This window comes from Nicotiana sylvestris, chromosome 5 (genome assembly GCF_000393655.2).
Source record: "Nicotiana sylvestris chromosome 5, ASM39365v2, whole genome shotgun sequence".
NCBI lineage: Eukaryota > Viridiplantae > Streptophyta > Magnoliopsida > Solanales > Solanaceae > Nicotiana > Nicotiana sylvestris.
Window position 1 is genome coordinate 45377924 of NC_091061.1, and position 16438 is coordinate 45394361.

Here is a 16438-nt window from a genome sequence, read left to right on the forward strand (position 1 = left end):
TTTGTTTTTGATGTTGGACTCAAACTATCTTACGAGCTTGTCGTTGCTTTCAACCCGATTTTAGGTTTGTTACTTATTGAGTATATGGATCGGTTTTACACTACACTTCTGCACCTTACGTGCAGATCTTGGAGCTAATGAGGTCGTGTATCACGGGAGCTGGCATTGAAGAAGTAACTGCGTTCTGGTTATAGCTGTCACTTGTCCTTGGTAGCTTTAGAATTGCAAATATATTTAACAAATGATGTATTTATTTCGTAGAAGCTTTGTAAATTCCAAGTCATAAATGTTCATGATTTGTATTACCAATTCTTGAAATTTTATATAAAAGTTCAGTTATTTTATTTATTGACCCCTATGCTTCTTTGAGATGTTTTGTTTGTTAATTGACTTACCTAGCGGGTTGGGTTAGGTACCATCACGACTAGCCATATTTTGGTCGTGATAGATACATCCTCAAAATGAGCGTTGCAAGTGACATAACGTGAATCTGAAACATTTTTGGCGAGCTTGTAAATTCTTGCAAGAAACTTTATCACATTCCTCACATTCACCCAATCATCAGATTCAAGAGAATCTGCACTACTACTGCCACAAAGAGGAGAACAAAGATAAGTAGAAAATCCATCATAAAAAAGATAAAACTTGTCAAAGAACTTTTCAAAGTTTTGCGCCGTATCCAACATCAAATACATGGAATTTCACCTAGTAGGAACATCCAAACACAATGTTTTAGTACATTCTACCTTTACAAGTGTATAACACTATTTAAACTTTAAGGTCCTTGCAGACGATGATCTCACATACCCTATAGTATTTCTAACACGTGTGACAAAAGCATCAATTTCTTTCAAACCATCTTGCACAATTAGATTAAGTTTATGAGCTATGCATATCACATGAAAATGCTTACCACTCATCATATTAGTTTTTCATATATCTAACTTTTTAGACAATTTTTTGACTATGACATCATTAGAAGAAGTATTATCCACGATAATAGTGAACACCTCGTCTAATTTCCATTCAAGCAAACAATTACAAATAACTTTAGCTATCTCTTCACGCTTATGACTAGTGATAAGGTAAAAATTTAGTATTTTTTTCTGCACCTTCCAATCCCTATCCATGAAGTGAGCTGTCAAACACATATAATTTATTCTTTGCAATAAAGTCCATGTGTTTGTTGTGTGGCAAATTTTTGGTTGTGCTTCTCTAAAAGACCTTCTTAGATTTTGCTTTAGTTCACTGTAAACTTTATAACAATCGCTTGTTATTGTTTTACGAGAAGGAGACAAAATAGTGGTTGAGTTATTCTCATAAACTTCATAAAGCCTTTTTTTCTACAAAGCTAAATAGTAGTTCATCAATAATTATTATCTCAATTAAAGCCCTCCTAACCACTTCTTGATCAAATTTCAAAAGTGATCCTCCATCCTTTTGGCAAGATTGAAAGTTTATCCTTATTTGAGTTGTAATTACCCAACCAGTCGTTTCGAGAGTTGTAGCCCTGTTTCCCCATTTACTGCTCCTTTTGTGATTTATAGTTGTATATGACTTGTCGGGTTAGTCGGTTCGGGTCCGGAAGAATTTCAAAAAGAATTGGGACACTTAGTCTCAAAGTTGGAAGCTTAAGTTGAAAAGGTTGAGCGGATGTTGACTTATGTGTAAACAATCCCGGATTTGAGTTTTGACGGTTTTGTTGGGTGATTTTGGACTTAGGAGCGTGTCCGAATTGTGATTTGGAGGTTCGTAGTGGAATTAGGCTTGAAATGACGAAAGTTGAATTTTTGGGAAGTTTGACTGGGAGTGGACTTTTTGATATTAGGGTCGAATTGGTATTTTGGAAGTTGGAGTAGGCCCGTGGTGTCATTTGTGACGTGTTTGCAAAATTTGGAGTCAATCGGACATGGTTTAATAGGTTTTGGCATCAGTTGTAAAAATTGGAAGTTTCAAAGTTTATTAGGCTTGAATTGCGGTGCTATTCGTATTTTTGATGTTGTACGAGGTGATTTAAGGGCTCGACTAAGTTCGTATGATGTTTTAGGACTTGTTGGTATGTTTGGTTGAGGCCCCGGGGGCCTCGGGTTGATTTCGAGTGGTTAACGGACTTGGAATTGAACTTAGTGAAGTTGCTGAAGTTGAGGATTGCTGGTGTAATCGCACCTGCGAAGTGGGCACCGCAGGTGCGAGCTTGCAGATGCGGGGTGAGGTCCACAGATGCGGAGTTTGAAGGGAGGTGAGCAGGTGCCACCAAGTGTGAAGGTTTTCCTGCACCTGCGTGACCTCAAATGCGGAAGGAAGACCGCAAAACCAGAATTGGACTGTAGAGCTGGGCTCTGCAGAAGCGCGTCTGCAGGAGCAAAAGTTTGGCCGCAGGTGAAGAGGTAGCCGCAGAAGCGGGCTTTGGGTCGCTCTTCTGAAACAGCAGAAGCGGCTAAGTGGGCTGCAGAAGCGAGATTGCTAGGCAAAACCTATAAAAATGAGGGTTTCGAGATTTTCACCATTTCTAACATTTTGTGCTCGGGTTTTGAAGATTTATAGAGGATTTTCGAGGGGATTCTTGAGGTAAGTTCCTTGTACTTATTTTTATTCAATAATCTTGTTTCCATATTGATTTTCCTACCTAGATTGGTGGTTTTGAGGTAAAATTTTGGGATTTGAGGCTAGCGATTTAGAGAGTGTCATGACTCCAAACTCAACACGTCGTGATGGCGCCTAACATGGAACTAGGCCAGTCTCAAACCAGCGCAATCCAATACCACAGTGCTCAAGCTACAAACAAATTTCGGCCTCAAGTCCTCCAGACTGGCCCAACATCAGCACACAGGAATCACATCTCGCCCTTCGATCAGGGAATCACAAGTCGTCGATGCACAGCTGATACCGAGCGCTCATGCATGCACACGAATGCGTGGAAGGAATTCAAGGAGTTAAGCTTCAAGCTGAATTAATGACGCATGATAGGAATTCAAGAAAGTGAAGTTTATTTCCTAAAGGTTCTGTAGCCTCTCGAAGATAAGTACAGACGTCTCCGTACCGATCCGCAAGACTCTACTAAACCCGCTTATGACTCGCGAGACCTATGTAACCTAGGCTCTCATACCAACTTATCACGACCCCAAACTCAACCCGTCGTGATGGCGCCTAACATGGAACTAGGCCAGCCTCAAACCAATGCAATCCAATACCACAGTGTAAATATTAAAAATCATTTGCGGAAAACTTTCATCATTTTTAAAGTAAATCGTTTAAGACATAAAGGAAAGATTTATATTACGATACGATCTTCCTAAAACTACGGTGTCATTGAGATCATGAACGTCTAAGGTAAATACATAATCTATCAAAATGTCTAAGAACCAACAGAAAAATACAACTGAAAATGAGAAGGAGAGCCAAGGCATGCGAACGTCATGCAGATACCTCAGCAACTCCATAGCCTGCGACCTACGGTGTCATTGAGCCTTTATGATATTCTTTCTTTCTACCCCTGTCCAAAAACCACATTACAGTCCAAAAAGGACTTCCCAGATAATCTTTGAGAGTGTTGAGTTTAGACATGCCAAGAGTATATGATGTTTTCACCATGGTTAAGGCCTTGTCATCTGCAGAATCAGAGGAAATAAGAAGAAAAGAACAAATGAGAGAGTATTATTGGTGAAAACCTTCATAGGCACCATAAGATGATGGTGAGTTGAGAGAAAGAACAAAATGAGAGAGGCTTGATGGTGAAAACAATTCGGGCACTACAATTTGAGTAAGGATCGTAAATCAGATTGGATAATCGGAGCATTGAAGCCCAGTTTCATGATTTAGGGGTATAACAAGAGTTGAACAACAGACTTGCTTGACATATTAGGCCACAGATGCATGTCATGGTCATTAGAATTGGTATCCACATTTGATAAGTCTCTACTTTGTAGTTTTCTTGTTAGGAATCATCTCTTTTTATTGTTCTTTACTCTGTTCCTTTTGTCTTGTTTACTTCCTCTTCCTGAATCTGTTTGGTCAGAACAAGTGAGAAATGACTTCAAAACTTGCCACCAACTTTTCAGTTGAACAAAACGGGATCTGGCTAACACATTAGAATGGCATAAGTCAGGAGAGAACAACGTGCACACTGAGTTGGTAACAATCATCGTGCTTTGAGATTCATGTGAAATACAAAATTTTGGTATATGTCAATTCATGAACAATACAACAGATAAAGGATATTGGGTGAACGGATCAAAGGTATATTCTGTGATAAGGTTGATAGAGAAAGTGGTTAACTAGTGACAAGTAAGGTCTTCCAAGCGAAAATCAAAGTTATCATGACAAGTGAAGGAGCAATAGACCTCAAGGCCAATGCTAGTGGTTTAAGTCAGGAAAGAACAACATGCGCACTGAGTGGGCGACAATTGGCGTGTTTTGGGGGTCATGTAAAACACAAAGGTTCGGTATATGTCAATGCATGAGCACAATGCAACAGATGAATGGTATTGGGTTTGAACGGATCAGAGGTATTTTCCATGATAAGGGTGACAGAAAAGTGGTCAGTCAATAAACAGGAAAGATCTTTCGAGTTGAAACCGAAGTTATTATGGCAAGTGAAGAAGCAATCGCCCTCAAAGTCAAGGCCACAAACCAACCTTTATGTTTAAACTCACAAGTTTTCTTTGATTGAAACAGGGGCAGGAAATTTTGTTTGTTCCGAAGAAACCCTCCGTAAGGAAAGCAGGTGCCAGACAGGCTCGGTGGTAAGTTTCTCCTGGATAACGGGATTTAGTAAGTTTTGAGGCCCTCGCAAATGACAAAGTCTAACGAGAGGTCTACTTTTGGGAAGTATAATTTGGCATTTAAGTTTTCACTTTTGAAATGAGGCTTGGTTAGAAATTTTTCCGGATAAAGGAATTTAATTTAGAATTTATTTTGATAACATTATTCAATTAAAACTCACAGATGTGCCCAATATCAAACTGGGGTAGAAAAATTTCTTTTGTTTTGTCTGTTTTGTTGAAATTAGGTACCTACTTGAAAAACCAGGGAAGACAAAACGAGTTTCAATAATAGAAGGCAATTCATGTTCAAACAATTAGGCGCCCACCTGGAGAAACAAGGGAGGGCAGTTCAAAAGAAAAACAGTTTCAAGAAGAGGACAATTCAGGTTCAGCGATCAGGCACCCACCTAGAGAATAAAGGGAAAGCAGCAGTTTCAGAGGAGTCAGTTCGAGTTGGAAATCAGGCACCCACCTGGAGAACAAAGGAAAAGCCATTCAAGTATTGGTAATCAGGAGCCCACCTGGAGAACAAAGGGAAAGCAGTTCAAGTGTTGGAAATCAGGAGCCCACCTGGAGAACAAAGGGAAAGCAGTTCAAGTGTTGGAAATCAGGAGACCACTTGGAGAACAAAGGGAAAGCAGTTCAAGTGTTGGAAATCAGGAGCCCACTTGGAGAACAAAGGGAAAGCAGTTCAAGTGTTGGAAATCAGGAGCCCGCCTGGAGAACAAAGGGAAAGCAGTTCAAGTGTTGGAAATCAGGAGCCCGCCTGGAGAATAAAGAGAAAGCAGTTCAAGTGTTGGTAATCAGGAGCCCGCCTGGAGAATCAGGGAAAAGCAACTCAAGTGTTGGTAATCAGGAGCCCACCTGGAAAACAAAGGGAAAGCAATTGAAGTGTTGGTAATCAGGAGCCCACCTAGAGAACAAAAGGAAAACAATTCAAGTGTTAGTAATCAGGAGTTCCAGGTAAAGCAATTCAAGTGTTGGTAATCAGGAGCCCATCTGGAGACAAAGGGAAAGCAGTTCAAGTGTTGGTAATCAGGAGCCCACCTGGAGAACAAAGGGAAAGCAGTTCAAGTGTTGGAAATCAGGAGCCCACCTGGAGAACAGAGGGAAAGTAGTTCAAGTGTTAGAAATCAGGAGCCCACCTGGAGAATAAAGGAAAAGCAGTTTAAGTGTTGGAAATCAGGAGCCCACCTGGAAAACAAAGGGAAAGCAGTTCAAGTGTTGGAAATCAGAAGGCCACCTGGAGAACAAAGGGAAAGCAGTTCAAGTGTTGGAAATCAGGAGCCCGCCTGGAGAACAAGGGAAAGCAGTTCAAGTGTTGGTAATCAGGAGCCCGCCTGGAGAACAAGGGAAAGCAGTTCAAGTGTTGGTAATCAGGAGCCCGCCTGGAGAACAAAGGGAAAAACAACTCAAGTGTTGGTAATCAGGAGCCCACCTGGAGAACAAAGGGAAAGCAATTCAAGTGTCGGTAATCAGGAGCCCATCTGGAGAACAAAGGGAAAGAAATTCAAGTGTTGGTAATCAGGAGCTCACCTGGAGAACAAAGGGAAAGCAGTTCAAGTGTTGGAAATCAGGAGCCCACCTGGAGAACAAAGGGAAAGCAGTTCAAGTGTTGGAAATCAGGAGACCACCTGGAGAACAAAGGGAAAGCAGTTCAAGTCTCAAGGAAACATAGTGCAAATGTTGGTAATCAGGCACCCACCTGGAGATTAAAGGGAAAGCAGCAATGTTCAAAGGAAGACAACACAAATTTTAAGGGAAAACAGTTTAAGGTAACAAAGGGAAGACAATTCAAGTTTTGGTAATCAGGTGCCCGCTTGGAGAACAAGGGAATACAGTTTATATATTAGCAATCAGGCGCTACCTGGAGAATAAGGGAATTCACTTCAGAATGCAATTCAAGTCAACAACAAAAGAAACTCGCAGCAAGAATGCGAGTCAATAGTCCGAGATGATCAACGGAAGTTAGTCACAATCTAGAATAAAAAAAAAAAGAAAGGCAAGAAGTGAGTCCAAATGCAGAAGTTGACGAAAGATGTGAATTGTTCAAGACATGGTTGAAATCACGAGCATTGCATGTCCGGTCTCGATCCGAAGAAGAATGAACTAGTACCTGCAGCTAGCAAGCATCAATGTTTAAATCTAAAGTCTACATGAAGAACCATTCAAGACTCAAGATCAAGCTTTTGAAGACTTATAGATATGAATCTTGTAACTCATAGTTGACAGGCTTAGTTAGTCTTTTTCATTTTTTGATTTTGATGTAATAACAGGACCGCGAATCGGAACCTCGATGGAATGGCACCTCGATCGCCTCTCCACCTCGGTATACTCCATCATCTCACTCACTTCTGAACTACACGTGGCCTGATTCCTTTATAGCCAAGGATATGTCGGCGGCTCAGATACTAGGGCTCGGTCACATTCTCCTTTCTCTCTTAGTTATAGTCTCTCCAAACAAAGGTCGGGTCAAAAAAACTTGTCTAGTCGTTCTTTGTCTGAAGATACTTCGTATTTCCAGTCAAAGAGGGGCAGCTGTAGACAGGTGATTTTCACCCTCCCCAACATTTTTTATATTTTAGCATGTAAATATTTAATTTAGGCCTAATATCGTTATTTCAACTAATTTTGACTCTTTTACTTATTTTATTACAAGAAATTGAAAATTACAAAAATTAGTTTCATTATTGTTTTGTCATTTTTAATTTTGAAAAATACCAAAAATAATTATGTTTTAACGGTCAGTCTTATTTTAATAGTTATTTTGCTTAAGTAGAATTAATTAATAAATGAGATTGTATTTTAGTCTCGTTCGCGGAGAAAGAATAAAATTTGGGCTCAAACAACCCATGTTTAAGCTTAATTTTTGGACTTAACCCATAATTCCCAAGCCCATAATTCCTAGGCTCATACCCCTTAACCTAAATATAACTCTAGAAACCTAAGCCTATAAAAGAAGCTAACCCCTACACCTAAAGGAAATCAGCCAAAAAATTACAAAAAATGAAAGGAGCCTAAACAATAGAGACCTACACCTAAATATCTACAGAAAAAGGCGTCTAACAAGAGCTGTCCGCCGTTTTCAACAAAAGGACCCCCCTCCCACTACGTCGTCTTCTCCAACAACCCCCCCCCCAGTTCATCTCCTTCAGAAAAAGGACGACCCCTGAACTTCCAACGATAACAACCCTTTAGCCTCTACCATTTGAACCCTCACCCAAAGGACCTCTTGGTCGTTCTTCTTCTACAATTCGCGGACAAACCAAAATAAACCCCTACTTGTCGTTGTCTTCTTCAACAGAGAGGACAGCTAGTTGTTACACCAAAAACCCCACCCCAAAACGACCCTTCACTCCTCCTCTCCTCACCAGTGGCGAACTCGCTGGAACACGCACACGATCTACACACATTCAATCGGAGAGAGACCCAGACTCTTCCATCAATACCCGGATCTAAGCGTGAGGGTATCTCGAGTTAACCAGGGCTGCCTATCGAAGCTTTAGGATCCTTTTTGACCTTCTTTCTCTTAACTAAAAAATATAGCAACATCTCCTAGCTTCAAAGAGCAACAGGATCAGTATAGTCCCGGTCAAGCTTGAGTTCCGGCGAGTTCGAGATTGTTGCCGTTTATTGGCTTCCGTCTAGGTTCGATTTGAGATCGTTATTCTCTATTTCTGGTTTAAGGTTTGAGTTTCGATTCTTTCATTTATATGTTCTGTTTCTGTTTATTTACGATGCTCTGTTTATGAAGTCCTTGCTATTGTTAATTGCTATCTCCCTTTAATTTCATATACATGGTTTTGATGACATGAATTTGGAGTTACACGTTGTGAATTCTGTCAGTTAGTTTCTTTATCTGCGATTTGGCTTCACTTTTTGCCTGGATTCAGAATGTTGGGTTTAGCTTCATTTTGTTGTTTGTTGTTGTTTCATCAAGCTTTAAATGTTTCTCTGTTGAACCTGTGCGGCTGAATTTCGATCATCTTTTCAGCCTTTATTTGGCTCTTCTAAAATGTTGTGTCGTTGATTGAGGTATGGACCTCAGTTTCAGATAATGTAATTGTTTGGACGCCATAGTGTTATGAGAATGGTTTGTTCATTTTGTGTTTGTCAAATGATCTTATTTTGGTTGGTTGATAATTGAATGCCTGACTATGTATAACACCTAAAGCATGCACAACTTCTGCCACACTAGTTCTATTTTCATAATCAATAACTTCAATAATCTCAAATTCATTTAAGAAGTAAGCATGAGCCTTCGTACTTTGCTTTAAGCACGTAATTAAATCATCACAATTACGGGTACGGTTCCCGTGGCGTAGTTGTGATACCTAATTAGTTTTAAACATGAATATACGTAGTTCATTTAGTTGAATGCGTTTTCCTTTAATAGATTTGAGGTGTACCATCCAATCACCTAGTCTATGGCCCTCACATCGGTATCTTAACTAGTATAGAAAATTCCTTGAACTCCCGTAGATTGCTTTAGGCGGGTTTAATTAATTGATCATCGTGGTTATGGGTACGGTTCCCGTAGCATAGTCATGATACCAATTTCCAAATCCGGGTATACATTTTATGTGACCTGACTCCAATTTCCAACAGGTTTAAATAAAGCGTGTCGGGTGCATTTCATATAGCGCGGCTTACGATGTGTTTTAAATAACTTTGAATTTTCCTAAAAATATTAAAAGCGGCTAAAAGGTTAAAAATTGCACATAGGTTTAAAAGTGTTTTGAAATCAGATAGTTAGGCCAATAATAATAGTTGAGCGACCGCGCTAAAACCACAGAACTCGGGAATGCCTAACACCTTCTCCCGGGTTAACAGAATTACTTATCCGGATTTCTGTGTTCGCAGACTATAAAAAAGAGTCAATCTTTCCTCGATTCGGTATTTAAACCGGTGACTTGGGACACCATAAATTATCCCAAGTGGCGACTCTGAATCTAAAAATTAATCCCGTTTCGATTGTCACTTAAATTGAAAAAAACTTCCTTATGCCCCTTCCAGGGGTAGGAAAAATTTGGTGTGACATGTGCGGGTGCGTGCACCGAGGTATTCATGATCTGGTAGTTAGTAGGCTATTATATACCTTGTTTTGCTACCGTGCTTCTTGATTTTATGTCTTCTCTATTTATGTTACTTCGTGAGATATTATTAATGTTAAAATCATGTTTAGGCCACATGCTTAATTATTTGAGACATGATAGGGCTATTTTTGTCATATTGAGCTATTTGCCTCAGCCGTAATCATATTGTACAGTCATGATAGTCACATTTGCATGTTATATATCTGTCTCTGAGCACTTTTGATATGCTGTCTCACATGTTATTGGTATCCTTGTACGTGACACAAGTTTGGACTGTATTTGAGGGACATCATGATATTCCGTGTTATATAATTATATTATATTTCTATGAGAAGTTTTTATATTGAAACTTGAGTGGATTAATGATTGAAGTGGGCCATAGAGCCATATTTATATTGATATTTGGATCGGGTTTCATGCCACAATGATTATATTAATATTGAGGTGACGCATATGCCAAGCCCCACATTAGGCTAAGCGGGCACCAGGCCGCCCCATTTGGGATAAGTGATTATGATTAGTGCTTGGGTAGGATCCGCCCCTACAGAATCTGACATACCAGTAGTGGGCACAGGCATAGTATTTCATGTACGTGCTTTGATGATGGGCAGTTATGCCAGGCACCCATACAATGCTAAGTGTGATTATTGTAATGGATCCATGGTGATATTAATGTTGGGGCATTTGAGCCAGGCACCTGAAGTTTGCTAAGATTGTGGGTACTTAATGATTCCACTGTGAAAACTGAATTGTTGACATGTATACTTGACATGTAGGCATAGACATATACCTTCCACATGCTAGACCATGACATGACGTTTGATTACTTCACATGTGCGCTTAGAGATGTACCTTTCTCATGCTAGACAATAATGTAGCATCTGATTACTTGACATGTATATTTGACAAGTAGGCATAGAGATGCATTTTTCTCATGCTAACTGGTAAATGAAAAGTTATATCTGATGTTGTAAATTAGGAAAAACACGGTTCTTTTGATAAACTCATGTTTAATTGATTTCAACGGTAAGATTTAGACTGGGACTGCTATACTTAAAAGGCATGTATACCTTTTCATATCTCATCCCCTAAGTTATATACCTTTGTTGTCTTCTCTATACTGTTATGAACTATTATTTGTTTTTGATGTTGGACTCCAACTATCTTACGAGCTTGTCGTTGCTTTCAACCCGATTTTAGGTTTGTTACTTATTGAGTACATGGATCAGTTTTATACTACACTTGTGCACCTTACGTGCGGATCTTGGAGCTAATGAGGTCGTGTATCACGGGAGCTGGCATTGAAGAAGTAACTGCGTTCTGGTTATAGCTGTCACTTGTCCTTGGTAGCTTTAGAATTGCAAATATATTTATGTATATTTCAAACAAATGATGTATTTATTTCGTAGAAGCTTTGTAAATTCCAAGTCATAAATGTTCATGATTTGTATTACCAATTCTTGAAATTTTATATAAAAGTTCAGTTATTTTATTTATTGACCCCTATGCTTCTTATTTGAGATGTTTTGTCTGTTAATTGACTTACCTAGCGGGTTGGGTTAGGTACCATCACGACTAGCCATATTTTGGTCGTGATAGATACATCCTCAAAATGAGCGTTGCAAGTGACATAACGTGAATCTGAAACTTTTTTGGCGAGCTTGTAAATTCTTGCAAGAAACTTTATCACATTCCTCACATTCACCCAATCATCAGATTCAAGAGGATCTGCACTACTACTGCCACAAAGAGGAGAACAAAGATAAGTAGAAAATCCATCATAAAAAAGATAAAACTTGTCAAAGAACTTTTCAAAGTTTTGCGCCGTATCCAACATCAAATACATGGAATTTCACCTAGTAGGAACATCCAAACACAATGTTTTAGTACATTCTACCTTTACAAGTGTATAACACTATTTAAACTTTAAGGTCCTTGCAGACGATGATCTCACATACCCTATAGTATTTCTAACACGTGTGACAGAAGCATCAATTTCTTTCAAACCATCTTGCACAATTAGATTAAGTTTATGAGCCATGCATATCACATGAAGATGCTTACCACTCATCATATTAGTTTTTCATATATCTAACTTTTTAGACAATTTCTTGACTGTGACATCATTAGAAGAAGTATTATCCACGATAATAGTGAACACCTCGTCTAATTTCCATTCAAGCAAACAATTACAAATAACTTTAGCTATCTCTTCACGCTTATGACTAGTGATAAGGTAAAAATTTAGTATTTTTTTCTGCACCTTCCAATCCCTATCCATGAAGTGAGCTGTCAAACACATATAATTTATTCTTTGCAATAAAGTCCATGTGTTTGTTGTGTGGCAAATTTTTGGTTGTGCTTCTCTAAAAGACCTTCTTAGATTTTGCTTTAGTTCACCGTAAACTTTATAACATTCGCTTGTTATTGTTTTACGAGAAGGAAGACAAAATAGTGGTTGATTTATTCTCATAAACTTCATAAAGCCTTTTTTTCTACAAAGCTAAATAGTAGTTCATCAATAATTATTATCTCAATTAAAGCCCTCCTAACCACTTCTTGATCAAATTTCAAAAGTGATCCTCCATCCTTTTGGCAAGATTTAAAGTTTATCCTTATTTGAGTTGTAATTACCCAAACAGTCGTTTCGAGAGTTGTAGCCCTGTTTCCCCATTTACTGCTCCTTTTGTGATTTATAGTTGTATATGACTTGTCGGGTTAGTCGGTTCGGGTCCGGAAGAATTTCTAAAGGAATTGGGACACTTAGTCTCAAAGTTGGAAGCTTAACTTGAAAAGGTTGAGCGGATGTTGACTTATGTGTAAACAATCCCAGATTTGAGTTTTGACGGTTTTGTTGGGTGATTTTGGACTTAGGTGCGTGTCCGAATTGTGATTTGGAGGTTCGTAGTGGAATTAGGCTTGAAATGGCGAAAGTTGAATTTTTGGGAAGTTTGACCGGGAGTGGACTTTTTGATATCAGGATCGAATTGGTATTTTGGAAGTTGGAGTAGGCCCGTGGTGTCATTTGTGACGTGTTTGCAAAATTTGGAGTCAATCGGACATGGTTTAATAGGTTTTGGCATCAGTTGTAAAAATTGGAAGTTTCAAAGTTTATTAGGCTTGAATTGCAGTGCTATTCGTATTTTTGATGTTGTACGAGGTGATTTAAGGGCTCAACTAAGTTCGTATGATGTTTTAGGACTTGTTGGTATATTTGGTTGAGGCCCCGAGGGCCTCGGGTTGATTTCGAGTGGTTAACGGACTTGGAATTGAACTTAGTGAAGTTGCTGAAGTTGAGGATTGCTGGTGTAATCGCACCTGCGAAGTGGGCACCGCAGGTGCGAGCTTGCAGATGCGGGGTGAGGTCCACAGATGCGGAGTTTGAAGGGAGGTGAGCAGGTGCCACCAAGTGTGAAGGTTTTCTTGCACCTGCGTGACCTCAAATGCGGCAGGAAGACCGCAAAACCAGAATTGGACTGTAGAGCTGGGCTCTGCAAAAGCGCATCTGCAGGAGCGAAAGTTTGGCCGCAGGTGAAGAGGTAGCCGCAGAAGCGGGCTTTGGGTCGCTCTTCTGAAACAGCAGAAGCGGCTAAGTGGGCTGCAGAAGCGAGATTGCTAGGCAAAACCTATAAAAATGAGGGTTTCGAGATTTTCACCATTTCTAACATTTTGTGCTCGGGTTTTGAAGATTTATAGAGTATTTTCGAGGGGATTCTTGAGGTAAGTTCCTTGTACTTATTTTTATTCAATAATCTTGTTTCCCCATTGATTTTCCTACCTAGATTGGTGGTTTTGAGGTAAAATTTCGGGATTTGAGGCTAGCGATTTGGAGAGTGTCATGACTCCAAACTCAACCCGTCGTGATGGCGCCTAACATGGAACTAGTCCAGTCTCAAACCAGCGCAATCCAATACCACAGTGCTCAAGCTACAAACAAATTTCGGCCTCAAGTCCTCCAGACTGGCCCAACATCAGCACACAGGAATCACATCTCGCCCTTCGATCAGGGAATCACAAGTCTTCGATGCACAGCTGATACCGAGCGCTCATGCACGCACACGAATGCGTGGAAGGAATTCAAGGAGTTAAGCTTCAAGCTGAATTAATGACGCATGATAGGAATTCAAGAAAGTGAAGTTTATTTCCTAAAGGTTCTGTAGCCTCTCGAAGATAAGTACAGACGTCTCCGTACCGATCCGCAAGACTCTACTAAACCCGCTTATAACTCACGAGACCTATGTAACCTAGGCTCTGATACCAACTTATCACGACCCCAAACTCAACCCGTCGTGATGGCGCCTAACATGGAACTAGGCCAGCCTCAAACCAATGCAATCCAATACCACATTGTAAATATTAAAAATCATTTGCGGAAAACTTTCATCATTTTTAAAGTAAATCATTTAAGACATAAAGGAAAGATTTATATTACGATACGATCTTCCTAAAACTACGGTGTCACTGAGATCATGAACGTCTAAGGTAAATACATAATCTATCAAAATGTCTAAGAACCAACAGAAAAATACAACTGAAAATGAGAAGGAGAGCCAAGGCATGCGAACGTCATGCAGATACCTCAGCAACTCCATAGCCTGCGACCTACGGTGTCATTGAGCCTTTTTGATATTCTTTCTTTCTACCCCTGTCCAAAATCCACATTACAGTCCAAAAAGGACCTCCCAGATAATCTTTGAGAGTGTTGAGTTTAGACATGCCAAGAGTATATGATGTTTTCACCATGGTTAAGGCCTTGTCATCTGCAGAATCAGAGGAAATAAGAAGAAAAGAACAAATGAGAGAGTATTATTGGTGAAAACCTTCATAGACACCATAAGATGATGGTGAGTTGAGAGAAAGAACAAAATGAGAGAGGCTTGATGGTGAAAACAATTCGGGCACTACAAGTTGAGTAAGGATCGTAAATCAGATTGGATATCGGAGCATTGAAGCCCAGTTTCACGATTTAGGGTTATAACAAGAGTTGAACAACAGACTTGCTTGACATATTAGGCCACAGATGCATGTCATGGTCATTAGAATTGGTATTCACATTTGATAAGTCTCTACTTTGTAGTTTTCTTGTTAGGAATCATCTCTTTTTATTGTTCTTTACTCTGTTCCTTTTGTCTTGTTTACTTCCTCTTCCTGAATCTGTTTGGTCAGAACAAGTGAGAAATGACTTCAAAACTTGCCACCAACTTTTCAGTTGAACAAAACGGGATCTGGCTAACACATTAGAATGGCATAAGTCAGGAGAGAACAACGTGCGCACTGAGTTGGTAACAATCATCGTGCTTTGAGATTCATGTGAAATACAAAATTTTGGTATATGTCAATTCATGAACAATACAACAGATAAAGGATATTGGGTGAACGGATCAAAGGTATATTCTGTGATAAGGTTGATAGAGAAAGTGAGTAACTAGTGACAAGCAAGGTCTTCCAAGCGAAAATCCAAGTTATCATGACAAGTGAAGGAGCAATAGACCTCAAGGCCAATGCTAGTGGTTTAAGTCAGGAAAGAACAACATGCGCACTGAGTGGGCGACAATTGGCGTGTTTTGGGGGTCATGTAAAACACAAAGGTTCGGTATATGTCAATGCATGAGCACAATGCAACAGATGAATGGTATTGGGTTTGAACGGATCAGAGGTATTTTCCATGATAAGGGTGACAGAAAAGTGGTCAGTCAATAAACAGGAAAGATCTTTCGAGTTGAAACCGAAGTTATTATGGCAAGTGAAGGAGCAATCGCCCTCAAAGTCAAGGCCACAAACCAACCTTTATGTTTAAACTCACAAGTTTTCTTTGATTGAAACAGGGGCAGGAAATTTTGTTTGTTCCGAAGAAACCCTCCGTAAGGAAAGCAGGTGCCAGACAGGCTCGGTGGTAAGTTTCTCCTGGATAACGGGATTTAGTAAGTTTTGAGGCCCTCGCAAATGACAAAGTCTGACGAGAGGTCTACTTTTGGGAAGTATAATTTGGCATTTAAGTTTTCACTTTTGAAATGAGGCTTGGTTAGAAATTTTTCCGGATAAAGGAATTTAATTTAGAATTTATTTTGATAACATTATTCAATTAACACTCACAGATGTGCCCAATATCAAGCTGGGGTAGAAAAATTTCTTTTGTTTTGTCTGTTTTGTTGAAATTAGGTACCTACTTGAAAAACCAGGGAAGACAACACGAGTTTCAATAATAGAAGGCAATTCATATTCAAACAATTAGTCGCCCACCTGGAGAAACAAGGGAGGGCAGTTCAAAAGAAAAATAGTTTCAAGAAGAGGACAATTCAGGTTCAGCGATCAGGCACCCACCTAGAGAATAAAGGGAAAGCAGCAGTTTCAGAGGAGTCAGTTCGAGTTGGAAATCAGGCACCCACCTGGAGAACAAAGGAAAAGCCATTCAAGTATTGGTAATCAGGAGCCCACCTGGAGAACAAAGGGAAAGCAGTTCAAGTGTTGGAAATCAGGAGCCCACCTGGAGAACAAAGGGAAAGCAGTTCAAGTGTTGGAAATCAGGAGACCACCTGGAGAACAAAGGGAAAGCAGTTCAAGTGTTGGAAATCAGGAGCC

At 39.7% G+C, this 16438-nt stretch overlaps 2 long non-coding RNA genes across 2 annotated transcripts; both read right to left on the minus strand.

Annotated features, from left to right (window-relative positions):
• Positions 1-1710: 1710 nt before the first annotated feature.
• LOC138891210 (uncharacterized) lies at positions 1711-6290 on the minus strand. The gene is made up of 2 exons (XR_011407550.1): positions 5171-6290; positions 1711-3608 (listed from the first exon to the last, which is right to left on the minus strand). It is a non-coding gene; the product is annotated as an uncharacterized lncRNA (long non-coding RNA).
• Positions 6291-6299: 9 nt separating this feature from the next.
• On the minus strand, positions 6300-16408 carry LOC138891211 (uncharacterized). Its single transcript, XR_011407551.1, has 3 exons — positions 16181-16408; positions 11406-11598; positions 6300-6397 (listed from the first exon to the last, which is right to left on the minus strand). It is a non-coding gene; the product is annotated as an uncharacterized lncRNA (long non-coding RNA).
• Positions 16409-16438: the final 30 nt, after the last annotated feature.